Genomic DNA, 24,095 nt, shown 5'->3' with positions numbered 1-24,095 from the left:
AACGAGAAATAATATTGCCTGAACACTGAGAGACCTGGGTTCTAACATTGCTCTTCCCCTCTTAAACGGCACCGCTAATTATATGATGTCTTATTTTCTTTACCACAAGCCTGAGAACTCCTTGAGGCAGGAACAGCTTCTTACTTACTTACTTACTTTTTATCCTAGCACATAGCATCGGTATGGCACAGATAGGTTCTCACTATACATTTCTGTGACTGATTGAATGAATAACAATTATTCATGGTAACAGTAGCAACAATAACTGAATTCTATATAAATAAAAAGAAAGCACTTTAGCATCCGTTTTCCTCTTTTATCCTAACCCCACTATTTTTAAAAAATTTTTTTAAAAGATTTATTTGTTTGTATGAGAGAGAGTGAGTGCGGGAGAGAGAGCATGCATACACACGGGTTGGGGGGAGGGGCCGAGGGAAAGAATCTTCAAGCGGACTCCCGCTGAGCTGAGTGCAGAGCCCATCACCAGGCTCCACCCCACCACCCATGAGATCACAACCCATGAGATCATCACCTGAGCCAATACCAAGAGTTGGACATTGAATTGACTGAGCCACCAGGCACCGCCTAACCCCACTATTTCAGATATGACAAGGCTTGTTTGTTATCTTTATTTTTTATTTTTTAAGATTTTTATTTATTTATTTGACAGAGAGAGCACAAGCAGGCAGAGTGGTAGACAGAGGGAAAGGGAGAAGCGGGCTCTCTGCTGAGCAGAGAGCCTGACGCAGGCTCTATCCCAGGACCCTGGGATCATGACGTGAGCCCAAGGCAGAGGCTTAGCCTACTGAGCCACCCAGACACCCCTGTTATCTTTATTTTGGAGTAAGTCAAACTGAGTCTCAGAGGTGCTCAGCAAATGCCAAAATTCATACTTTTGATTTTGACCTGGGATGCCAACTCAGATTTGTCTTACTCCATATATCATGCCTTTTCATCATTATCAGGCTGTTTCAAAGCCAGAGAGATTTTTATCTTTACAGAGAAAGACTCAAAGAGGACCAAATATTTGATAAATACAAATAATACCAGTATTACTGATAGAATGCCAGGTTATTTGGTCTGTCAGAAGTGGAGTTTTTCCTTTGGGTATACTTTTATATTAGTGTTTCTCAAACTTCATTGTGTATACAAGTCATTGGGGATCTTGTTAAAATGCAGATTCGGGAAATCTGCCACAACCCATGAGAATCTCCATTTCTAACAAGTTTTCTTGTGTTGCTAATAGTGCTAGTCCAAGAACTACACTTTGAATAGCAAGGCTTTAGATAGCTAGGCTTTAGATAGCAAGGCTTTATATCACCCAGGTGTGGGGCCTTGGTGGTCTGCTAACTCATTCTTGATATTCCCTACTCCACCCCTTGTCCCTGAAGAGAAGATTTACAGCAACATTATTTTTCTGAGTAACCATTTTTTCGTTCACAAAGAATTATCATGTAAACTTATAGTCACTTGGGCAGGGATTTGAACACTGAGGGAAAAAGATATAATCCATTTATTTTTTTCATCTAGACAGACTGCACAACATGATGTCAACCTCTCCCTGAAATATAAAACCTCCCAAAGGGGCTCCTTGGGATTTCACTTGTTAGATAGGTGCCTTTAGGGAGCATTGTTGGGTCACAGAAGGGATCGGCAGGGATCCAGAGAGCATCCATTTTCATTTTGAGAACTAACAAAGCACTGGGAAAGTCATGAGGAGAAGAGTCTGGGAGTCTTTGCTGTTTCCTAGCTGAGCTACTTGTGACAAGAATTCTCAGTTTCAGCATTTGCAACTATAAAATGGGAAGATTATTACCTATCTTACAGAACTTGTCAAAATTACAGGTAATGCTATGTCCCCTCTATAAGATCATGAACTTCTCTTTTTTTTTTTATTCAAGCATAATTAACATGCAGTGTTGTTCTACTTTCAGGTTTAACACGTAATGATTCAACAATTCTATACATTACTCAGTGATCATGAACTTCTTGAAGGTAGAACCTGTGTTACACTTGACTTCTATCAATCAGAGCTCTGAATGCAATGCTTTCTGTATAATAGACCACCAGTTACTGATGGCCCAGTAAAGAGACTATCTGGAGGAACACTGTAACATGTAAAACATTATTATACCAATATTTTTGTATATTGCTTTAGTAACATCCACTTATCGAATCAATTCCAAAGCTATGCTGTTTTTACCTTTTATTACCTCTCAAGTTTATCTCCATCTTTACTATCCCTTTCCTAATCAAAACCGTATCAACTTTAATTGGGCTAGCCTCCTAACTTACCTTGCCTCATCCACTGTTAACTTTAACGAATCCATTATCTATGATAAAGCCACAATGGTGTCTTAAAATTTTAAAAATCTGATAGTGTCACTCTGCCGCTTAAAGGCCTCAGTGCCTTCCCATTACACTTTGAACAAAGACAAAATGTATATCTACCTCTAATCCAGTGGGACACGGGGTCACAAACTAATTAATTTTGCCCTTCCCTATTCCATTTGTGTCTCTGCTGAACTTTAGGGCTAATCAGAACATAATTTAGATACCACTTTCTTATGTCTTCTTCAATGTCTTTCAAGAGTGGTCTGTAGTTTCTAGAATATAGATCCTTTACCTCTCTGGTTAAGTTAATTCCGAGATATTGTATGATTTTTGGTGCTATTGTAAATGGAATCAATTCCCTAATTTCTCTTTCTTCAGTCTCATTGTTCATGTATAGAAATGCAACTGATTTCTGAGCATTGATTTTGTATCCCTCCACATTACTGAATTGCTCTATAAGTTCTAGTAATTTGGGGGTGGAGTCTTTTGGGTTTTCCATATAGAGTATCATGTCATCTGTGAAGAGAGACAAGTTTGACTTCTTCTTTGCTGATGTGAATACATTTTATCCCTTTTTGTTGTCTGATCGCTGTTGCAAGGACTTCTAGTACTATGTTGAACAATAATGACGAGAGTGGGCATCCTTGTTGTGTTCCTGATCTTAAGGGAAAGGCTTTCAGCTTTTCGCCATTGAGAATGATATGGGGGAGGATCACATGGTTCTTGACTCTTTTCTTGATGATGTGATCTGTTGCACTGATTGATTTGCAAATGTTGAACCACCCTTGCATCCCAGGGATGAATCCCACTTGGTCATGATGGATAATCCTCTTAATGTACTGTTGGATCCTATTAACTAGGATCTTGTTGAGAATTTTGGCGTCCATATTCATCTGGGATATCGGTCTGTAATTCTCCTTGTTGATGGGGTCTTTGCCTGGTTTGGGGATCAAGGTAATGCTGGCCTCATAGAATGAGTTTGGTAGTTTTCCTTCTGTTTCTATTTTTTGAAACATCTTCAGGAGAATAGGTATTATTTCTTCTTTGAATGTTTGGTAGAATTCCCCGGGGAATCCGTCAGGCCCTGGACTCTTGTTTTTGGGGAGGTTTTTGATCACTGCTTCAATCTCTTCATAATTAATTGGTCTGTTTAAATAATCAATATCTTCCTGTTTCAGTCTTGGTAGTTTATAGGTTTCCAGGAAGGCATCCATCTCTTCCAGGTTGTTTAATTTATTGGCATAAAGCTGTTGATAAAAGTTTCTAATGATCCTTCCTATTTCATTGGTATTGGTCAAACATTCCATGCTCATGGATCAGAAGAATAAACATAGTTAAAATGTCTGTGCTACCCAGAGCAATCTACACTTTCAATGCCATCCCAATCAAAATACCAATGACATTTTTCAAAGACCTGGAACAAACAGCCCTTAAATTTGTGTGGAACCAGAAAAAGGCCTGAATCTCCAAGGAATTCTTGAAAAGAAAAAAACAAAGCTGGGGGCATCACGTTGCCTGATTTCAAGGTACACTACAAAGCTGTGATCACCAAGACAGCATGGTACTGGCACAAAAACAGACACATAGACCAATGGAACAGAATAGAGAACCCCGAAATGGACCCTTGGCTCTGTGGGCAAGTGATCTTTGACAAAGCAGTAAAAAACATCCAGTGGAAAAAAGACAGTCTCTTCAATAAATGGTGCTGGGAAAATTGGACAGCTACATGCAAAAGAATGAAACTTGACCACTCTCTCACACCATACAAACAAATAAACTCCAAATGGATGAAAGACCTCGATGTGAGATAGGAATCCATCAAAGTCATAGAGGAGAGCATAGGCTGTAACCTCTACGACATCGGCCACAGCAACTTTTCTCATGACACATCTCCAAAGGCAAGAGAAACAAAAGAAAAAATGAACTTGTGGGACTTCATCAAGATAAAAACCTTCTGCACAGCCAAGAAAACAGTCAAAAAAAACTAAGAGGCAGCCCACCGGATGGGAGAAGATATTTGCAAATGACACTACAGATAAAGGACTGGTATCAAAGATCTACAAAGCACTTCTCAAACTCAATACACGAGAAACAAATAATCAAATCAAAAAATAGGCAGAAGATATGAACAGATACTTTTCCAATGAAGACATACAAATGGCTAACAGACACATGAAAAAATGTTCAAAATCATTAGCCATCAGGGAAATTCAAATCAAAACCACATTGAGATACCATCTTATGCCAGTTAGAATGGCAAAAATGGACAAGACAAGATAAACAACAGATGTTGGAGAGGATGTGGAGAAAGGAGATCCCTCTTACACTGTTGGTGGGAATGGAAGTTGGTACAGCCACTTCGGAAAACAGTGTGGAGGCCCCTTAAAAAGTTAAAAATAGAGCTACCCTTTGATCCAGCAATTGCACTACTGGGTATTTACCCTAAAAATACGACGTAGTGAAGAGAAGGGCCATATGCACCCCAATGTTCATAGCAGCATTGTCCACAATAGCTAAATTGTGGAAAGAGCTGAGATACCCTTCAACAGATGAGTGGATTAAGAAGATGTGGTCCATTTATGCAATGGACTATTACTCAGCCATCAGAAAGAATGATTACCCAACATTTGCAGCAACATGGATGGGACTGGAGGAGACTATGTTAAGTGAAATAAGTTAAGCAGAGGAAGACAATTATCATACGGTTTCACTCATTTATGGAACATAAGAAATAGCAGGAAGATCGGTAGGAGAACGAAAGGAAGAATGAAGGGGGTAAACAGGAGGGGAAATGAACCACGAGAGACTGTGGACTCTGGGAAACAAACTGAGGGCTTCAGAGGGGAGGGGTGTGGGGGATTGGGATACACTGGTGATGGGTATCAAGGAGGGCACATATTGCACGGAGCAGTGGGTGTTATTTGCAAATAATGAATCATGGAACACTACATCAAAAACTAAGCAGTACTGTATGGTGACTAACATAATAAAAAATTATTTTTAAAGAAATAAAACAAAAAAATAAAATGAATCCCTTGTAGATAGCAGAAAAAAATAGATACCACTTTCTTAGAGGGTGAGTGAAAGTTGGTAAAGGGGAAGTGGGTCTGGAAGCTGAGAAATGTACATATCAGGTAGAAGAAACACAAGTGTTAAGAAACAGACATATGAGAAATCTGTCTCTCTTGAGGCAACTGCTGGTTTCATTTATTTTGAGCGCATTAAGGGGTGGCGGCAACAGGTAAGGCTAGAGATGTAAGTAGAGTTCAGGTCATGAATGGCCTTGAATACCATGCTAAAGAGCCTGGACTTTTTTTTTTTTTTTTGGATCGATGATGCCACTTGATTATTTTAACCATAAAAGGAACATGGTCATATTAACACTTTTTTTGTTTTGTTTGCTGGTTTTTAATCCAGGCATTAGCATTGTGGACGGGCAACATAGAAAAAAGATGTTCTCAGGAGAAGACCATTTGAGCACTGTCAGAGGAGCTTGGCACTGATACATGGGAAAGAGGCAGTGTCAGAATCCAGAAAGAAACTGCTCAGTATTAGCAATGAGAGCCATCTGTGGTCCAGGGACTTAGAGTAATTAAGGAACTAGCAAGGGAAGTAAGTATTACAGACAAGACAGAGTGGAGTGCAGACTTCAGCCAACATTAATGCTATCCAGCCAGCAGTGTGAAGACAGTACCCCTGTAGATATCCTTGAACATGCCAGGAGCTCTTGCATGTTTGAGATAAATTAGCAGTGTCCTGGCAGGTGGTTGAGCCATACCTAGATGTATGGGCAAAAGGTCGGAGAGTCAAGGTTTGGAGTCCAGCTCCTTATGGGGAAAGTAGGTAAGAACAAGGCAAATTCATCATCTCTGTGATAAAGGAGATTTTTAGGTGAAGTTCTGGAGCAAAAATCCAGAATTGGGTTTAGAAAGCCAGTTATGGGCATTAGACAATGCTTACTAGGGAAAAGCTATGAGTTTATAAGTCAATTTAGGAGCTTATGGGTAGTTGGAGCATATTACCAATATCAAAGCAATAGACACCAAGATTGACTGAGACGTCTGACATGTTAATTAACTTTTCTGAACCCCAGTGGCCCCATCTATAGAATGGGCATGATAATATCTATTTCACAGAATTGTTGAAAGCATTAAATATGATGATGTGAAAGCTCCTGCCACTGTGAGGAGACACAGTAGGTACTCATTAAATTTTAGTTTTCTTTTTGTGCTTTCTCCTTCAATTCAGAATTTGTCAAACAGCTGGGGTTAGCTCAGTCCCTCATGGGGAGGGATTTGGCTTGGATCAGAAAGAGTAAGAAGAAGCAAGAAGAAAGAGTAAGAAGAAGGCAGAATTTTAGAAATAAAACTATCGAGCTACCTAAAAAGAATAAGTCTGAAATCTTGCTAGACTAAACTAGGAAGACATTTGACATTGACCCCAAAGGAACTCTTGGAATGGCCTTTAATGTGAATTCAAGTGGAAAAAAGCAGAAAAGTTTCCTTTCTAGTATGGACCATGTTATCCAGAGGGCACATTTAGAAAATTAAAGTGAGACACATAATTCTAAAGCTTCAATAAGAGCTCCTCTTTTGCATGGCTTTAAACTATTGACTGTACTCAGTTGATTTCTCTGGCAGGATGGCTTTTATAGTTGATTACATGTCAAATCAAAACTCAACTATATGAGGACTCATTAAAAGCAATTCATTTTAACCTAAGGTGCATCATTCCAATGACTTAAAAAGTTACAAGGAGAAGGATGGGCCACAATATAAGATTTCAAAATTTCATTCGCTTTCTTGTTTCCTTCCTTAGGAAGTTCTTAGAAGAGATCTTACATTAGTAGATTTTCTACCATGCCATTTTATGTATCTCCATTCTCTTAAAACTGGACTAGTCAACCATCCTTCCTAACTCTCCCTCAATTTGCAGTTTTTGCAGTTGAACTTCAGTTGATCCAACTTCTTCTCCCTTTCATGGATACACTTTTTGCATCAGTTGAGGTTTCTTTGCTTTTCTCATTAAGGATCCCTCCTACATTGTTGGTGGGAATGCAAGTTGGTACAGCCACTTTGGAAAACAGTGTGGAGGTCCCTTAAAAAGTTAAAAATTGAGCTACCCTATGACCCAGCCATTGCACTACTGGGTGTTTACCCCAAAGATACAGACGTAGTGAAGAGAAGGGCCATATGCACCCCAATGTTCATAGCAGCATTGTCCACAATAGCTAAATCGTGGAAGGAGCCGAGATGCCCTTCAACAGATGACTGGATTAAGAAGTTGTGGTCCATATATACAATGGAATATTACTCAGCTATCAGAAAGAACGAATTCTCAACATTTGCTGCAACATGGATGGCACTGGAGGAGATAATGCTAAGTGAAATAATTCAAGCAGAGAAAGACAATTATCATATGATTTCTCTCATCTATGGAACATAAGAACTAGGATGATCGGTAGGGGAAGAAAGGAATAAAGAAAGGGGGGTAATCAGAAGGGGGAATGAAACATGAGAGACTATGAACTATGAGTAACAAACTGAGGGCCTCAGAGGGGAGGGGGGTGGGGGAATGGGATAGACCGGTGATGGGTAGTAAGGAGGGCACGTATTGCATGGTGCACTGGGTGTTATACGCAACTAATGAATCATTGAACTTTACATCGGAAACCGGGGATGTACTGTATGGTGACTAATATAATATAATATAATAAAAAATCATTAAAAAAAACTTATATGAGATAAATCAACACATGTTTTTAAACACAAAGTCATCTGTACTGTTGCTATATTATTCCTTCAAAAGTAATATCAGGAAATAAAAGAGACTTTTTTAATTCTTAAAAAAATGAAAAAAAAGAATACCTTTCTGGCACAGCAAGGAGACACTCTACAGCAAGCAGGCTCTGAATGTAGAGCTAGTTTTTGATTGAGCCTCTTATTCTTCCATACCTCCCCCTCTTCCTGTGATCACACTTTTTCTCTGTCTTTTTAGCTTAATGAACTATTTGTTTAACCTTTTAGCATTAAAAACTACCTGCTAATTTTTGCTATGAAATTTCAAGAGTATTCTTCTTCAGGGGACAGTGTCTCCTCACATGCCTTCTCTGGTCATGGCCTGTATTACTTGTTTCTCTTGAGGCCTAAAGGGATAGACTCAAACTTTGGTTTATTGTCAGTTGAACAACGTCTGCATCATTTGTCTTCCATGGACATAGAACCTAGTGGATGAAGGTATTAGGAGAGTAGATCACTGAGTCATGGAGCAGTGAGCTTTACATCTCTGATCCTTCTAGCCTTTTTGGTTTCATTATTGCAACAATCACGTTCACTTTCTTTAGTTTGTTCATAGTTTTCTTGTATTTGTTTTGCCATTGTTGCAAGTAGGTATGTGTTAGCAGCCTTCTGGGCCCATATGATAAAAATTACAATAAGTAACATGGACATTGCTACTCTGTGCCAGGCCTTGTGTTTATCTGTATTGACTAATGTATGTACTATGTATATATTAACTAACTTAATCCTTACAATAACCTTAAAAAATATTATAAGCCTCATATTTCCTATGAAAAAATTGGAGCTCAGAGAGACTCGATGACTTGCCCAAGTTCCTGCAGTTGATAACTAGCAGAACTAGGACTGAGTTCTACTCCAGAGCCTGCACTCTTGAATATATATTGTTACATTTTTCTAAGGCTGTTTACAAAGTGTGTTTACATATGTCATCTGGTCTCCACAGCAACCCCACAATTATTCACATTTTACAAATGAGGAAATAAAGGTTGCAAGATATGGAGAATATGCTGCAAATTACATAAGAAATGGAACAAGGATATGAACCAAGTTTACTGATTTTAAATTTAGAAATTTTCTACCAGAGTTGATGTTCTAAATTCAAGCATCTGGGAATAAATTTGTATCTTATTTAATCTACAGGTATGCATAGACCTTGTATGCATAGGTGTATGTGTTCACACATATATATGCATATATATTTTTATATTAACACATATAAATAAGGTATCTCTTGATACATTTTTAATTTGGCTGGTATGTAAGCATAACACACTGTGAAAGCAATCAGTAAATCACTTTTTATGCCTTTAACAAAGATATATATATATATCTTATATATATAATACATATGATCATATATATCATATATAATATATATGATATATATAACACACATATATTTAAAAGATAGATAGATAGATAGATAGATAGATAGATAGATAGATAGATAAAATGACATTTTACCTTATTAGAAAGTTGGTATTTTTGACATTGACCCCTGGAATTTAAATCTAAGGATAATCCATTTTAACCAGATGGTTTACTCCCCAAAGGCAAAGTTATGCAGAATTTTGCTCCCTGCAACTCCCTGGTTTCCACATGTCCTCTAAATCCTTTATCTGAGAGATATGGGGTTATTTTGGTAGGTAGACACAGGTTTTGGCATCACCTGACCTGATTTTGAATCTTGATTCCCTTTCCGATGCTCAGCAAATTATTTTTACCTAACTTCTTTCTCTAAGCATCAGTATTTTAATCTGCTAAAAAGAAGTAATTTTTTGACCTTTAGGCTTTCCCTGTCTAATTTTCTCTTCATATAGTTGTCAGGGTGTTAGTTCTAAAATACTATCCAGATCATGTCATTCACTTCCTTAAAATTCATCTATCACTCTCTCTTGTTTTAAGGATAGAGTTCAAACTCTTTAGCCTCAACCTTGAAACTCTTCATAACCTATCTTTCTAGTTTTATCCCTCTCAAACTTCCTTCATCTTCTTACATTTGAGTGGCACTTCAGCCCAAGTTCACCTAGTTATTAACAGGTTCAAGCTTAGAACACAGATTCTTTGACATGAAATTTAATACTATTTTATTCTAACATTATCTCTAATGACCAAACCTCTAGAAGTAACTTACTGAAGCTAATTCCAGTTACTATCTCCAGAACATGGATGCTTTCTGATCTTTTCTTATGCTAGATAATAAAAAAGAATCAGTTAATACCTAATTTTGAATCTCTCTGCTAGGTGCTGTGTAATCTAAGTAAAATATATTCCTTTCTTTAAGGAGCTCACAATGTAGTAGGAGAGATGAAGACAAACAAAATGGATTCTAAATCAGATAGAATCTGTTCCTCTTTTCTGACATAATGTAACATATATCAGAGGAGGGGACAGAGGCACAGTCATTGGGCTAGTGAGGAGGTAGGAAACTGCCCGAAGCTGGGAGTCAAGAGGCCTGGATTCTCATTCTGGTCTCACAATTAACTTCTACGTAACCTCAGACAAGTCATTTCCCCTCTCTAAGCCTCAGTTTCTGCATTTAAAAAATGATGGTTTTGGAATAGCATTAGATGATGTCTAAGACTCAAGTGAGCTCTAATATTATCATCATCCTTTTAGTTAACATGGAGTACTCTTCTGAAACAAAAATAACAGCTATCATTAGTTGAGTGTTTTTATGTACCAGTCACTGTTTTAAATACTTCACATGCACCTAATCTTCATAACAATGCTATGAAGAATATTATTTTCATCCTCATTATACAGGTTAGGAAGCTGAAGTAGGAAGAGGTTAAGTAAGTGTTAGATCTGTGATTTGAACCTAGGTTCTTGTGTATGCAGAACTGGTACTTTTCCCTACCCTTCTGTGTGCCTTCTTAAAATGCTGCTTTTATAGCAGGGACACCCAAATCTTCAACTCCATGGAGACTGGAACATTAATTTTGCCATAAATCTCTTGGTCATATTCCTTTGACTTTATAAGTTGTAAACAATCATAGGCACATCTTCAGTGCACACTCCCTGCTGGAAGTAGTGATTCTCTCTCTTGGAATCAGTGGTCATCACTCTTATTCTGGATAATGCCATTTTAACAAATATTTAAGAAGCCAATGTGAATGTTGTTGATATTTTTTAAACATTTTACAAACGAGCACAGTAGTATTGCTTGTATTTGCTAGTATTTTAGAAACATGATTAACAGGGGCACCTGGGTGGCGCAGTTGTTAAGCATCTGCCTTTGGCTCAGGACGTGATCCCAGCGTTCTGGAATCGAGCCCCACATCAGGCTCCTCCGTTAAGAGCCTGCTTCTTCCTCTCCCACTCCCCCTGCTTGTGTTCCCTCTCTCACTGGCTGTCTCTCTCTGTCAAATAAATAAATAAAATTAAAAAAAAAAACATGATCAACAATAGAGCCAAATAGATCTTATCAAAATAAATAAATAAAATGAATAGTGCAATGAATATTTTTAATGTATTTCCCTTTATTTACAAACCCATAAACATGATAATTGAAATGGACTCCTTCCTATTAACATGAGCTTAATAAAGTATGATACTCTGTGGGTTTAGTATATGAATATATGTCTTCATACACAACATAGAACTTTATATATATATATATATACATATATATACAAACACATTTAAATTATGGGTTTAGAGGAGAATATGTAGAATGTTTGGGGCAATTTATTCACTTTTTACCACTCATTCTGCTGTCTAAGATGTTTTTGTATACATTGCTATTGGATCATACGACCTTTATGATCCTTTCTAATAAAGAGATTCTGATTCTGTAGTCTTATTTTTATTTTGGAGGTCACAAGACCTCAACAATGCAGTGAACTAGACTGGGCATTAGTTATCCTTCTCATTTATGGATGAAACATTTGAACCTCAAAGAAATAGAATTTCCTCTTTTAGGCACCACAACTAGAAAGGGAAGAACCAGAACTTGAAATCAGGTTTCCCTGATTCCAAAATCAGCATTCCTATTACCATACCATAGTGCCTCCCCTGCATTTTTCACATATGATTTTATTTAAGCCTGGTATAGGTCCAGCAAACTAGAATCCTTGTGGTTGCAGACAAGCTCAGAGATCAGCAGGGTTACTGAATCTGAGTTGCATTTGTCAAGATTTGAAGATTATCTTGCAGGCAGAGAGAGGAGAGCTCCCAACTTCCACTTCATCCTCAGGTCTAGGAAAAAGCATTGACTGTTTGTTTATTTGTTTATTTATTTTTTATTATGTTATGTTAGTCACCAGACAGTACTTCATTAGTTTGTGATGTAGTGTTCCACAATTCATTGTTAGCCTGGTGATGGGTCTTAAGAAGGGCACTATTGCAATGAGCACTAGGTGTTATATGCAAACAATGAAGCATTGACTGTTTAGATCCAGCCTACTTTGTCCTTGCCAGGAGAGACCCTTCTCATTCATATTTATATATAATTCATTCAAACTTATTTCTGTTGTAGTTTTACTTTGTTTGAATGATTATTTATTTAATGGCTTCTCCACCTCACCACAAACACACACACACACACACACACACATATACACTATAGACCATAAATACTTTGAGGCTAAGGCCACATCTGTTTTTACTCATTATTGTTTCCCCATTGCTAAGAACAATGGCTGGAATTTGGTAAACACTCAATAAATATTTGTTAAATAAACATCAAATCCATACAAATACCAAGTGTTAAGTAACTATTCAGTCCTAGTGCTAGGCTCTACTCTGGATACTCCTGTTTTTGCTTCTTGAATCTCACTGAATCATAATCACTCAATGAGATAATAGGGAAGGGCACCATCATGTTGTATGACTTCATAGCCAAAGTTTTTGAAAGTTGCATGTATTTGCTCCTTCTACTTCCTCACTTCCTATTCAGTCTTCGACCTATTGCACTTTATTGTCTGCCTCCATCCCTCTATTCAAATTCCTTCTTTTCCTGGCAACACTCTATCTTGGTTTTCTTTTCATAGCTACATGTACTGCCCATTCTCCTTGGACTTCTTTTCTTTTGAGTACCCTTAAGTGTTGGGATTTCCTAGGGTTCCATCCTATCCTCTTCACACGATTTCCCTACTCTTCCCATTCATACTTTTCAATTTTTATGACTTCAGCTACCACTTACAAACTAATACCGATTGAATCTGTTATTTTATTCCTTGATATTCTTATGAGGTTTAAGCTCACATTTCCAAACATCTACTGGGCAGTAGAAAGGACAGGAAGGACATTTTTTACAGAGTGTGGTAGGAATAAAAACAATAATGGTCAGAAAGCTGCTAGCATGTTTTGGTGTGAGTGTGAGTAGTTAGAGACATTCATTCAATCTCACTAGTGCAGATTTTTTTTTGCAAAAAGAAAGAAAGAACCTAGTATAAAACAGGTACATAATAAATATTTTTGAATGTATAAATGAGTGAATGAATGAAACAGAGGAATTGATGGGTCTAGAAAAACTTCTCAGTAGGTTCTTTACAAATGTAGTTTACTATTGCAACAGCTAATAATGATAGTAGCATGTCTGTTATTTCTTTACTTTACAGTGTCCCCATTGCCACTACCCATCCAGGCCTCCATTTCCCCTGTTCAGATAACTTGCTCCCCTCTAAACTGACATCCATATAATTGATAGCCAAAATCAAAAAAGTAAATTTGGTTGTGTCAGTGTCCTGCTCAAATTCTCCAATTACCCTACTTTTCTAAAAATTAAAAACTAACTCTTTTGTTTACATTCAAGAGCTGTCCCTTCCTATGTTCTAGTCATATTGAACTATCTGTTCTTGATTCACTATTTTTATTTTATACATTTTTTCTAGGACTTCAGCTGCTTAAGAGGGTTTTACTATTCTCTTATCCCAGCCCTTAATACGTACTATGTTATCTGTCTGAAATGATTGATTTTAACTTTCCTCCTTTGCCTGCCATGCTCATTATAAAGAATTTAGTAGTGTCTGGCATATAGTAAGCATTTGATAAATGCAGTGAATGTCATTGTCATCATTATCTTTGTTGTCATAGTCATCATCCTCATGGTCATCATCATCATCATCATCATTGTAACGTATGAGAGGTCCTAGCCTGTCAAAGGTATCAGGGATTTTAATGACTTAGTTCAATTTACATTTTATGTATTCTCAAATAGATCCAGGAAAAGAAAGAGGTTTGTTTAGACTTACACAGTTTGTGATAAAGATGACAAATCAAAAGAGCTAGAACCTAGCTAAACTGACTTTGCCCACTGCCCCAGTAGGCCTCTTATGGTTTCGAAATTATTTTACCTTCTGACGGATTGATGGCCACAGCTGTTACAGAGAGAAGAGCATGGTCAGTCTTAACTGGAATCAAAACCTGGCTCTTCAATTTACTTGATAATATTATTTAACTCATAAAGCTTTAAAATGGACAATGTATATACAATACAAAGCACAAATCTTGAAGAAGTGCTCCCCCTCTTTACTTCGTATTTGGTCTGTATCCCCTCGGATACATAGGCTAGAAGGGATTCCAGGACCTTATAATTATGCTGGTCAAAACAGTGGTTGGTTTTTTAAACTTACAGAAGGGAAATATCATGGAAAGAAAGCTAAGAGCATATTGTCTTCAGAGTGAGCAGAATCCCAAAATAGGTTGCTGCATACGGGTTTCTAGTCGTGCTTCGGAATGTAGCCGACTGAGCACAACATGGCTCTATCCTGGGACTCTGCCAGCTTTGCCCTCCCTGTGTGTGGGACAGGTGCATCTGTGCCCATGGTCCATATTTTGCATCTGTAAGAGATTCAAGCAGGTTTCGATGCAACAATAGTTAGAGCTGTGGAGGGGTCTAAGCACCCCTGAACCAGTTTCCTGCGTTATAGAACTCAGGAATCTAAACCTTTATCTGTAGAAAATTCTACAGAGCTGTTTACCTAGTTTCAGGAGGAATTTCCCCTCCTGAATGTCCCCTGTCTTCTTTTTGCCCCTACCTCTGTTTCTTGGACCTGACACTTCTCATTTGAGCTTGAATATATCAGACTGATCTTCAGTTAGGGAGTTTTTAGTGATTTTTTCCTCCTGTGCAAGAAGCTGAAATTGTATCAAAAAACCCCTAGAACTGTCATTCACTAAGAGACAGTGGACAGTGGAGTAGCATTTGTTGATCTTTTACTTTGTTTTCTTCATTGTTATTAACCCTCAGAAGTAAAGATTAATGTCTTTTAGCAAATGAAGAAAAGCTTCGAAAAGCTAGTAAGCCCCAGAGCAAGATCGTAGATGTTGGCCTGATTGGCCTGACTTCTGCTTTACCATGTAATCCCCAGTAGCTGCATTGTCTGTCTTTACTTTTGAGCTGAGCCTTCTTCAGTGTCTCCAGGTTGTGTTTATACCCATATTCACAAAGGAGGCATAAATTATAGACTCCCAGTCTCTACTACTCATTTCTCTCTCCTTTCCCCTCCCCAAAGGTGTCTCTCCTTTTGGCTCTTGCTTTTGGATGGATTATATGACATCCATCACTTAAAGTATCACTTTCTGATTAATGTCTTCCCCTAAATCTTCATTAGTTATGAATTGCATAATTTTCTAAAAATAGGCACTAGATGTCTTTGTTTCGTGGTATGCAACAGTGTTAAGAAGTCACACATGCGGCTTGCAACAAAGGTTTTGGTACTGATTTTATTGGCTTGCCAGTTTGGGGGAATAAGTAAAAGAGAGGGAGGGAAAGAGAGAGGATTTAGAGTGAAAGGTTTGGTTAGGCTTCTGGCATATGTAACTATGCCTGGGACTAGGGGTGTGTTTAACCGCTGCAAGTTTTAGTTCCCTCTCCTGACTATGAGAAGACTCATCTCTGCCTTCCTTTCCTCACAAGGTTAGTGTGAGATTAATGAAGATAAAGATGTAAAAGTATTTTACAGATTGCAAGATGCTTTACAATACAGATTTTTACCAATAACGTTTATTCCACATTTTAAAATTAACTGTGTTTTCGCATGCTTACTTGTTTCTCAGTATTTTGGACCATGAATTGTTGTTCCATGGTCCGAAATCTTTACTTGTGTGAGAGTCCTGGCTTTACTGGAGTCTAGGACAGGAGTTGGAGGAAGCAGTTTCTTACCTAAGGCTGCTGTAACCCTGAAATTAGGGAAAGGAACAGAACAACAAAACTTGGAACACAGAGTAGGGAGCTAGAATTATCATAAAAAATAAGCAGTGTCTAAACAGGGTATCTAAGCTGGAAATGTAACCTCAGAAATATGAAAGTCTGTATGTAACCTGAGAGCAGGATGATCCAAGTGTAGGCTGGGACAGATTTCTGGTATAGGCTTGGCTATTTGCAACTGACTGCATGTTGGCTACATTTAAATAAGGACTTGGGTTATTAGGAACATTATATGGATGTTTTCATTTTGATATGATCCATCTGACTATCAAACTGCTCTTCCAAATGGGTCTCATAAATCACTTTCCAGGCAGCAGTGGTCTGTAAGGTTCTTGGAGCTGAATTCACACAGTGACCAAAAAATTTATGCATTCATATTCTTTTTTTTTTTTTTAAGATTTTATTTATTTATTTGACAGAGGGAGAGACAGCCAGCGAGAGAGGGAACACAGGCAGCGGGGGTAGGAGAGGGAGAAGCAGGCTCCCAGCGGAGGAGCCTGACGTGGGGCTCGATCCCAGGACTCGGGATCACGCCCTGAGCCGAAGGCAGATGCTTAACGACTGAGCCACCCAGGCGCCCCTGTGCATTCATATTCTTTTTAAAAATTGTCATCCTTTCTGGCTTCATTAAAAAATATGACTTTTTTTCCCTAAAGATATGGAACAATCAACCTCATTTGCTTCCTTTGTGAGAGTTCTACTTTGCCCTGAAAATATGTATATGATCTCAGAAGTAACTTTCTCTTTCTTACCACCTATAAACATGTATACATATATTAGTCAGGGTTTTCCAGAGAATCAGAACCAAAGGTGTGCAAATACACAGAAAGAGATTTATAAAGAATTGGCTCACACAATTATGGAGGCTGGCAAGTCTAAAATTTGCAGTGTGGGCTGAGAGGCTGGAGACACAGGAGAGTTGATAGTGCGATTCCATTTGAAGGCCCATAAGCTAGACACCTAGGAAAGCTGATGAGGTAGATGAAGTCTGAAGACAGTCTGCTGGAGAATTCTCTCTTGCTGGGGGTACCTGGATTTTTTTGTTCTATTCATGCTCTTAACTGATTGGATGAGGCCTATCTACATTATGGAGAGCAGTCTGCTTATTCAGAGTTTATTAAGTAGCATTTAAAATGTTAATATCATCCCAAAATACCCTCCAAGTAGACATAAAATTGTGACACATGTAAAAAGAAAAAAATCATGTAATAAGGTCCTTATATACATATTATGCACGCATGCACACACACACACACACACACACACACACACACACACACACACATATAGAAAGAGAGAGAGTGAGAGAGATTTTTTGTATTATTTGTTTTGAGGAAACTCTCAGAAATTTACCAAAACATTATTAAAGGCACATAAAAGTTTGTAGTACTAAGTCATTGCACAACAGAACTGATTCATTGTTTTTTTCTAGCTTTATTAAGATATAATTGACATATAACATTGTGTAAGTTTAAGGTGTATACTTCTAAATTTGATACACTTATATATAAATGAGTAGCACCATAGTGTTAGCTCACACCTCCATTATGTCTTTTGTTGTGTTGAGAACATTTAAGATCTACTTTTTTAACAACTTTCAAGTATATAATAAGTTGTTGTTAACTATACTAACTTATTTTTAGTGAATCAGGTAATTAAACAAAACAACACAGTGGTAGACTTTGGAGATGCAAATATAATCAAGATGTACATGATACTATTGTCATGATTCTTATAGTCTAAGGGTACTTACACAGAAGTAAACAGGCAATTACATACCTTATGACAAGTGCCATGACAAAGAAGGTATGGGATGTATTAGGCAGTATGGGCTGCTGTAACAAAATATCACTGACTAGGTGGGCCTAAACAACAGAAATTTATTTTCTCACACTTTAGAGGCTAAAAGATCATGATAAAGGGGCCAGATAGTTTGGTTTCTGGTGAGAGCTCTTTCCTGGCTTGTAGATCACCACCTTATTGCTGTGTTCTCACATGGCCTTTCCTCAGTGTGTGTGCATGGAAAGAGCGAGAGTGAGCAAGCTCTCTGGTATCTCTTATAAAGACACTAATTTTATTGGATCAGGGTCTCACCCTTATGACCTCATTTTACCTTAATTGCTGACATGGAGGCTCCGTCTCCAAATACAGCCACACTGGGAGTTAGGACTTCAACATGTGAATTATGGAGGAGAAGGACAGAGCACAAACATTCAGTCCATAACAAGGAGGCTATGTAATCAATCTGACAGCCCCAACTCAGGCATAGGAATAGTAAGGCAATAAATTATTATTATGTTTAGATCTAAAGAATACAAAGAAATTAGCCAGATAAACAGAAGGAGACAAGGGAGTGACCCAGATCTGTGGGACAAAAGAAAGAAAAGCATAATACTTTGGAAGGAATGAAGTTAGTTTGTTATAGTTGTTAATTAGGATAGAGGTAGGAGGTGGGAGGTGGAAATGGAAAGTGAAGTATGGGGAGTAGAAAGGTAAGCAGGAGTTAAATCAAACAGGGCATTAAAGCCTAACTTAAAGATCCAGGGTTATGTTTTAATGGCAAAGGGAAGGCATTGAAGAATTTTACTTGAGAGATTCTCATGAGTAAGTTTTTGTTATAGAAACATTTCTTTCTGCAATGTGGAAAATGGATTAGAGAGGGAGAAATCTGAGGCTGAAAGAATGATAAGAGGCTCTTAAAAGTAGCCAATGGCTATAAAAATGGTGACCTAAAGCAGTGGAGATGGAGAGAAATGGACAGATTAAAAAAATTATTTCGAGGTAGAATTAATATTTCATGATTAGACATGGTTATAAGAAGAGGAGTCAAAGATTCTTCAAGATTTCTGGCTTTAATTAGTAGTTGGAGAGTTATACTCCTTACTGAAAAGGGGGGGAGGCAGAAGAGGAAGAGCAGGTTTTTGGGCAAAAGAGGAAGAGTAGGTTTTTGTACCTGGGAGCATTTTGGACATATTGTATTAAAAGTATCCAAGGCAACCAAGGGGTGATGTCCATAAGGTAATTGAATATACTTCCTGAAACTCAGAGGAAATATCTTCTCTGGAGATTTATATTTACAAGTATTCATCATATTCATGGTAACTGAAACATTGGTGTTTATGCCATCATCTAGTAAGAAAAGAGAGTCAGGGTCCAAATTATTTATAAGAAACATTTAGGAACACACAGAATAATACGAGTCTATGAAAGACACCAAAAAAGAACAGTTATAGGTAAAGGAAGAAACCTAGGAAGTAAAGGAAAAGGAAATGAACATTAGTGTCAGATGCGGCTGGGAGGTCAGGTAAAGCACTTAGAAAAATTCCATGAGTTAGCAAAAGAAGGTCTTTAGTGAACTTCAGAAAAGCAGTTTAACAGGTCTGGCCGTTTGGGATCTAGTGATAATGTAATGGATTGAAGAATACATGGGGACAAAGGAAGGAGAGATAGTAAAACAAACTCATTAAGAAGTTACTTTATACTTTATTTTAAAATAATTTGGAGGGTCACTTGGCTTGCTTAGTCGACAGAGCATACTACTCTTGATCTTGGGGTTATAAATTTGAGCCCAATGTTGAGTATTAAGGAGGGCACATGTTGGGATAAGCACTGGGTGTTATACGCAACTAATGAATTGTTAAACACTACAACAAAAACTTATGAGGTACTATATGCTGGCTAACTGAACATAATTTAAAAAAATAAAATAAAACCTTTAAAAAATAAAAATAAATTAAAAATAAAATAATCTGGATGTTCTCATCAGTTCCACTTTTTGTAATCCTACCCTCCATGTCCAATCTATCACTAAGTCAACTAAGTTTATCCTCAAAACATATCCCATTTCATCTATTTCTTCTTCCCTACTACCACTTTAATCAAAATCGCTATCATTGTTTACTTGGACCATTGGCAATATCTCCCATCTTATCCTCCTGCTTCCAGAGTTATCTTTTGAAAACATAGAGCCTGTTGTTCTCCTGCTTAAAAACCATTGATGGCTTGCACTTGTACTTATAATAAATTCCAAACATCATACTCTGGCTTCCACATCTATCCACAATCAAGCATCTGCCTAGTTCTCCAAATTCATCTTGTACCATTCAGTTCATGCCCGCTATGCTCTAGCCACACTAATATATATATATTCCTTAAATAATTTGTGTTTGTTTCTACTCTTGCTTTTTGCAATAGCTGTTCTCAGTGCGTGGGATACTCTTTTTCTAGGTCTTTATCTTGTGCCTTTATTCAAATTTCACCTTAAAAGTCCCCTCTTTTAAGGTGATGAGTAAAAGTGATGAGTTTCCAGACCACACAATATAACAACCCCATACTTTTACTCTTATTTACTTTGTACAGTATCTGTAACTTTTTAATATTTTCTTTGTGGATTTTTTTTGTTTGTTTATTTTTGTTTGTATTCTCTTCAATAGGAAGTGAGCACTGGGTATTGTATGTAAGTGATGAATCACTAAATTCTACTCTTGAAGCCACTATTACCCTATATGTTAACTAACGAGAATTTAAATAAAAACTTGAAACAAAGAAACCAAAAATGCCAAAAGCAAAAGACAAAAGACTTACCAGGAAAAATACTAATTGACCTTTGATAGCTTACTAAATACCAGAAATTATGCTAAAGAGAAAAAAGAAAAGAAAGAAAAGAACAGAACAGAAAAGGAAAGAAAAAGGAGTAAGCTCCATAAGCGCAGAAGCCTTCGTATTGTATTCATCTTATTTCTACACCTAGCTCAAATTGTGGCTCATGGTGGGCCTCCAAATAAATTTTTGAGATGTTCATGTGGATAGATGGATGAATGGAGTTTTTAAGGAGGTTGGGAGAGCTAGTGTTCTGGCTAGAGATAGATGGAGAGTCAAAGAAAGCTAATTTGAAATTGGAGAGGCATGAGCATATGTAAGTGCTGCTGGGAAGGAACCAGTATAAAGGGAGAGGATGAAGTAAAATAAACACACAGGAGAATAATGTGACTGTCATTGTTCATATTTGACCTATTTGTCATTTTAACCAACTTGTTTTCGACCTAAATACTTTTGTCCCAATTCTATGTTATCAGTTTTACCTCTGTGTTGTTGAAAGCTGGATAATTGTATTATCATGAGTTATTTTGTAATTAGAGAAGGCCCTGGCATAGTTAAAGAAGAATGTTGCCAGAAACCAGGGGTCTGACTTCTGTGGGTACCTGACGTCTAATGGCCTCAGGAGGGAAATGATCAGAGAGATCTTCTGCCTCTCCTGCACCATTGTTTCTATCCCCTGGGCTCACTATGGTATGTTGGACAGATGGGAGACAACTGTTGCAGGGAAAGACCCTTTCCTTCGTGGGGAGCAACCTTTGACAGCAGCCATTGCATACTGAGCTCCTCCTCTCGAGAGGCCCAGAACATGCCTGTGTTTACTCATTCTCTCCGTCATTCAACATCTGTTTATTGAAGTCCTACCTTGTGTTAGGAGCTACGCAGAGAGACGTTCTGTGTTCTTTCTTACAGAAAGAAATCCTAATGTTTGGTTTGCCAACAGTGAAGAGATGGGGAGGAAGCAGGAACTGATTTACATGAAAGAACTTGAAATTTTGCAGTACAGTTTTATATTCTTCTTTTTTTCATAGTATCAGGTCTTGAGCATTTTTACACTTTAATAGTCTCAGACTATGCACATAATACTTGAATATGTGAATGTATCACTATTTAACATGTTGAGCATAGATTTTTTTTCATTTTTTGCTATTAAAAATGATGCTGCATAGTACCCACTTTGATTCCCATTGTTTAGAAGAATTATTTTTTCACACGGTTATCTATGGTGCATTTGGATTATTTCACTTCTCCCACTACTTGTCAAACACATACACACACAGGCAAATGCACACACACATTCATAAGCACACCCCTACCTTAGTTTCTTCATTTTCTGATACTTAGAAGTAGAGTGTATATTAAGTTGCACACTATAATTTCCTGTTTGTATGGTTCCCTGGTTTTGTTTTTGCCGTAGAAAGTGTGGGGAAAACCATTCCAAGATGCTCTCTGCTACCAGTGGTCCTCTCCTATATTCTTTCCATTTTGCTTTCTGAGAGTTAAGTTCCTAAAAGATAGAGGAAGATAGGTGAAGTTTATGATGGAGAGGACAATATTCCCTCAAAAAGTTGTCCTAGTGCAGTAGAAGAACAATTGTCTTGTTTTCTGGTTAATGGATAATTTGGTTAAAGAGGACTGTAGATCTCTAAGTCTGGTATAAGTGGGGGGAGAATAGACAGTGTTTTCCTACCTTCTTCCAGTCAGAAGGGTAGGGAGGATGCTCTGTTTTATATTTGGGGGAGGGGAATGGTCACTTATACATACATGCAGATATAGATGATAGATGGATGGATAGATGGACAGGCATATATCCATCTATCTAATAATAATTTAGCATAATTTTAATATTACTTTTAAGATAGGTTCCATACCCTTTCTTTTTTTCTGCTCACTTCTTCCTTCTTTCCTGTTCTTTAATCTCTTTCTACTTATACTTCTCTCAATCTCATTCAGGCATTCTTTCATTCATTCAGAAGTTGCTGAATACCTAACATGTTCTAAGCATTAAAGCAATTACTAGGAATATGATTATTTTAAAAAAAAAGTTCTTTTTTTCTTCAAGGTGAATCTGTACTAAACAATTACATTACAGTATATAAGTGCTCTAATCAAGGTAGCCTATAGTACCATGGGAGCTCAATAAAGGTCATACTTAACGGGGGTTGAACACATAATAAGTGCTTAATTCATATTAATGACCTTTTAATGTATATGCATATTTCAGTGCAAACATATGAAAACAAATACCTTTTTTCCTCCACAGAAGATGGATTATGGTCATACCAAACAATACCTCTGTAATAGCAAATGTGTTTTTATTATGACATGGCATACAGGGTTATGGCATCCTTTTTTTCCTTTTCATGTCACTCTAGAACAGGTGTTCTATTTGGAAAAAAACAGGCAAGATTGATGATGTGGCTTAATTTTTCTTTTACGATTTAGTAAGTTTCTTTTACGATTTAGTAAGTTTCATTCTTTTTGAAGCAAAGCATTAGGCAGAGAGACCAGGATGACAATAAATACCTGATTTTCTGTACTGTGGGTCCAGGATCATTTGGGGATTAAAAAGCAAAGTTTGCAGATATTAATGAAACTACTCATTGACTTAGCCCATCCTCCCTGCCGAGGCGAACTTATTACTGAAACAATGCACTTTACTTAGTGAATTTTAAGCAATGCTGGAGCAGAGAGAAGGTTGGACTGACATACAGTGAATTTCTTGCACCAAATATATCTTTGCCATGAAAATTCTCAATTTAAGAAACTTTTAATGCATCTTCAGGTTTTCTTTTCTTTTTTCTTTTTTTCTGAGAGAGGGAATGTTTACATCTTATTTACATTAAAATATTAACTACTCATGATGTGCCTAGAATATGAAGCAAAAACAATGAGGGGTTGGAACAGGCTGACCCTACGTTCCTGTGTTTCTTAAAGAAGCTTGCCACTTTTAAAAACTGGTTTTGGCTCAATGGGTAAAGCAGGATTGTTGAACATGAATTTCAGATCGATCTCTTGCCTCTGACAGTTACTGCAAGAGTTCCAATCACATTAGCGCCTCTTCAGCTTGAGCCAGAATTTATAGCATAAATTCAACATTTTTCAAATCTTAATCAACCTAGAGGTCATTCTCCTCAGAGTGCAGTTTTGCTGCTGCCACCAGAAAATCAATGGGGAAGGGCCGATACTTTCTTCCTGCCACAGCACCAGAC

Source organism: Ursus americanus, chromosome 12, assembly GCF_024610735.1.
Source record: "Ursus americanus isolate L20-20 chromosome 12, mUrsAme1.1.p, whole genome shotgun sequence".
In the NCBI taxonomy this organism is placed as follows: Eukaryota; Metazoa; Chordata; class Mammalia; order Carnivora; family Ursidae; genus Ursus; species Ursus americanus.
This window is presented reverse-complemented; position numbering follows the sequence as displayed.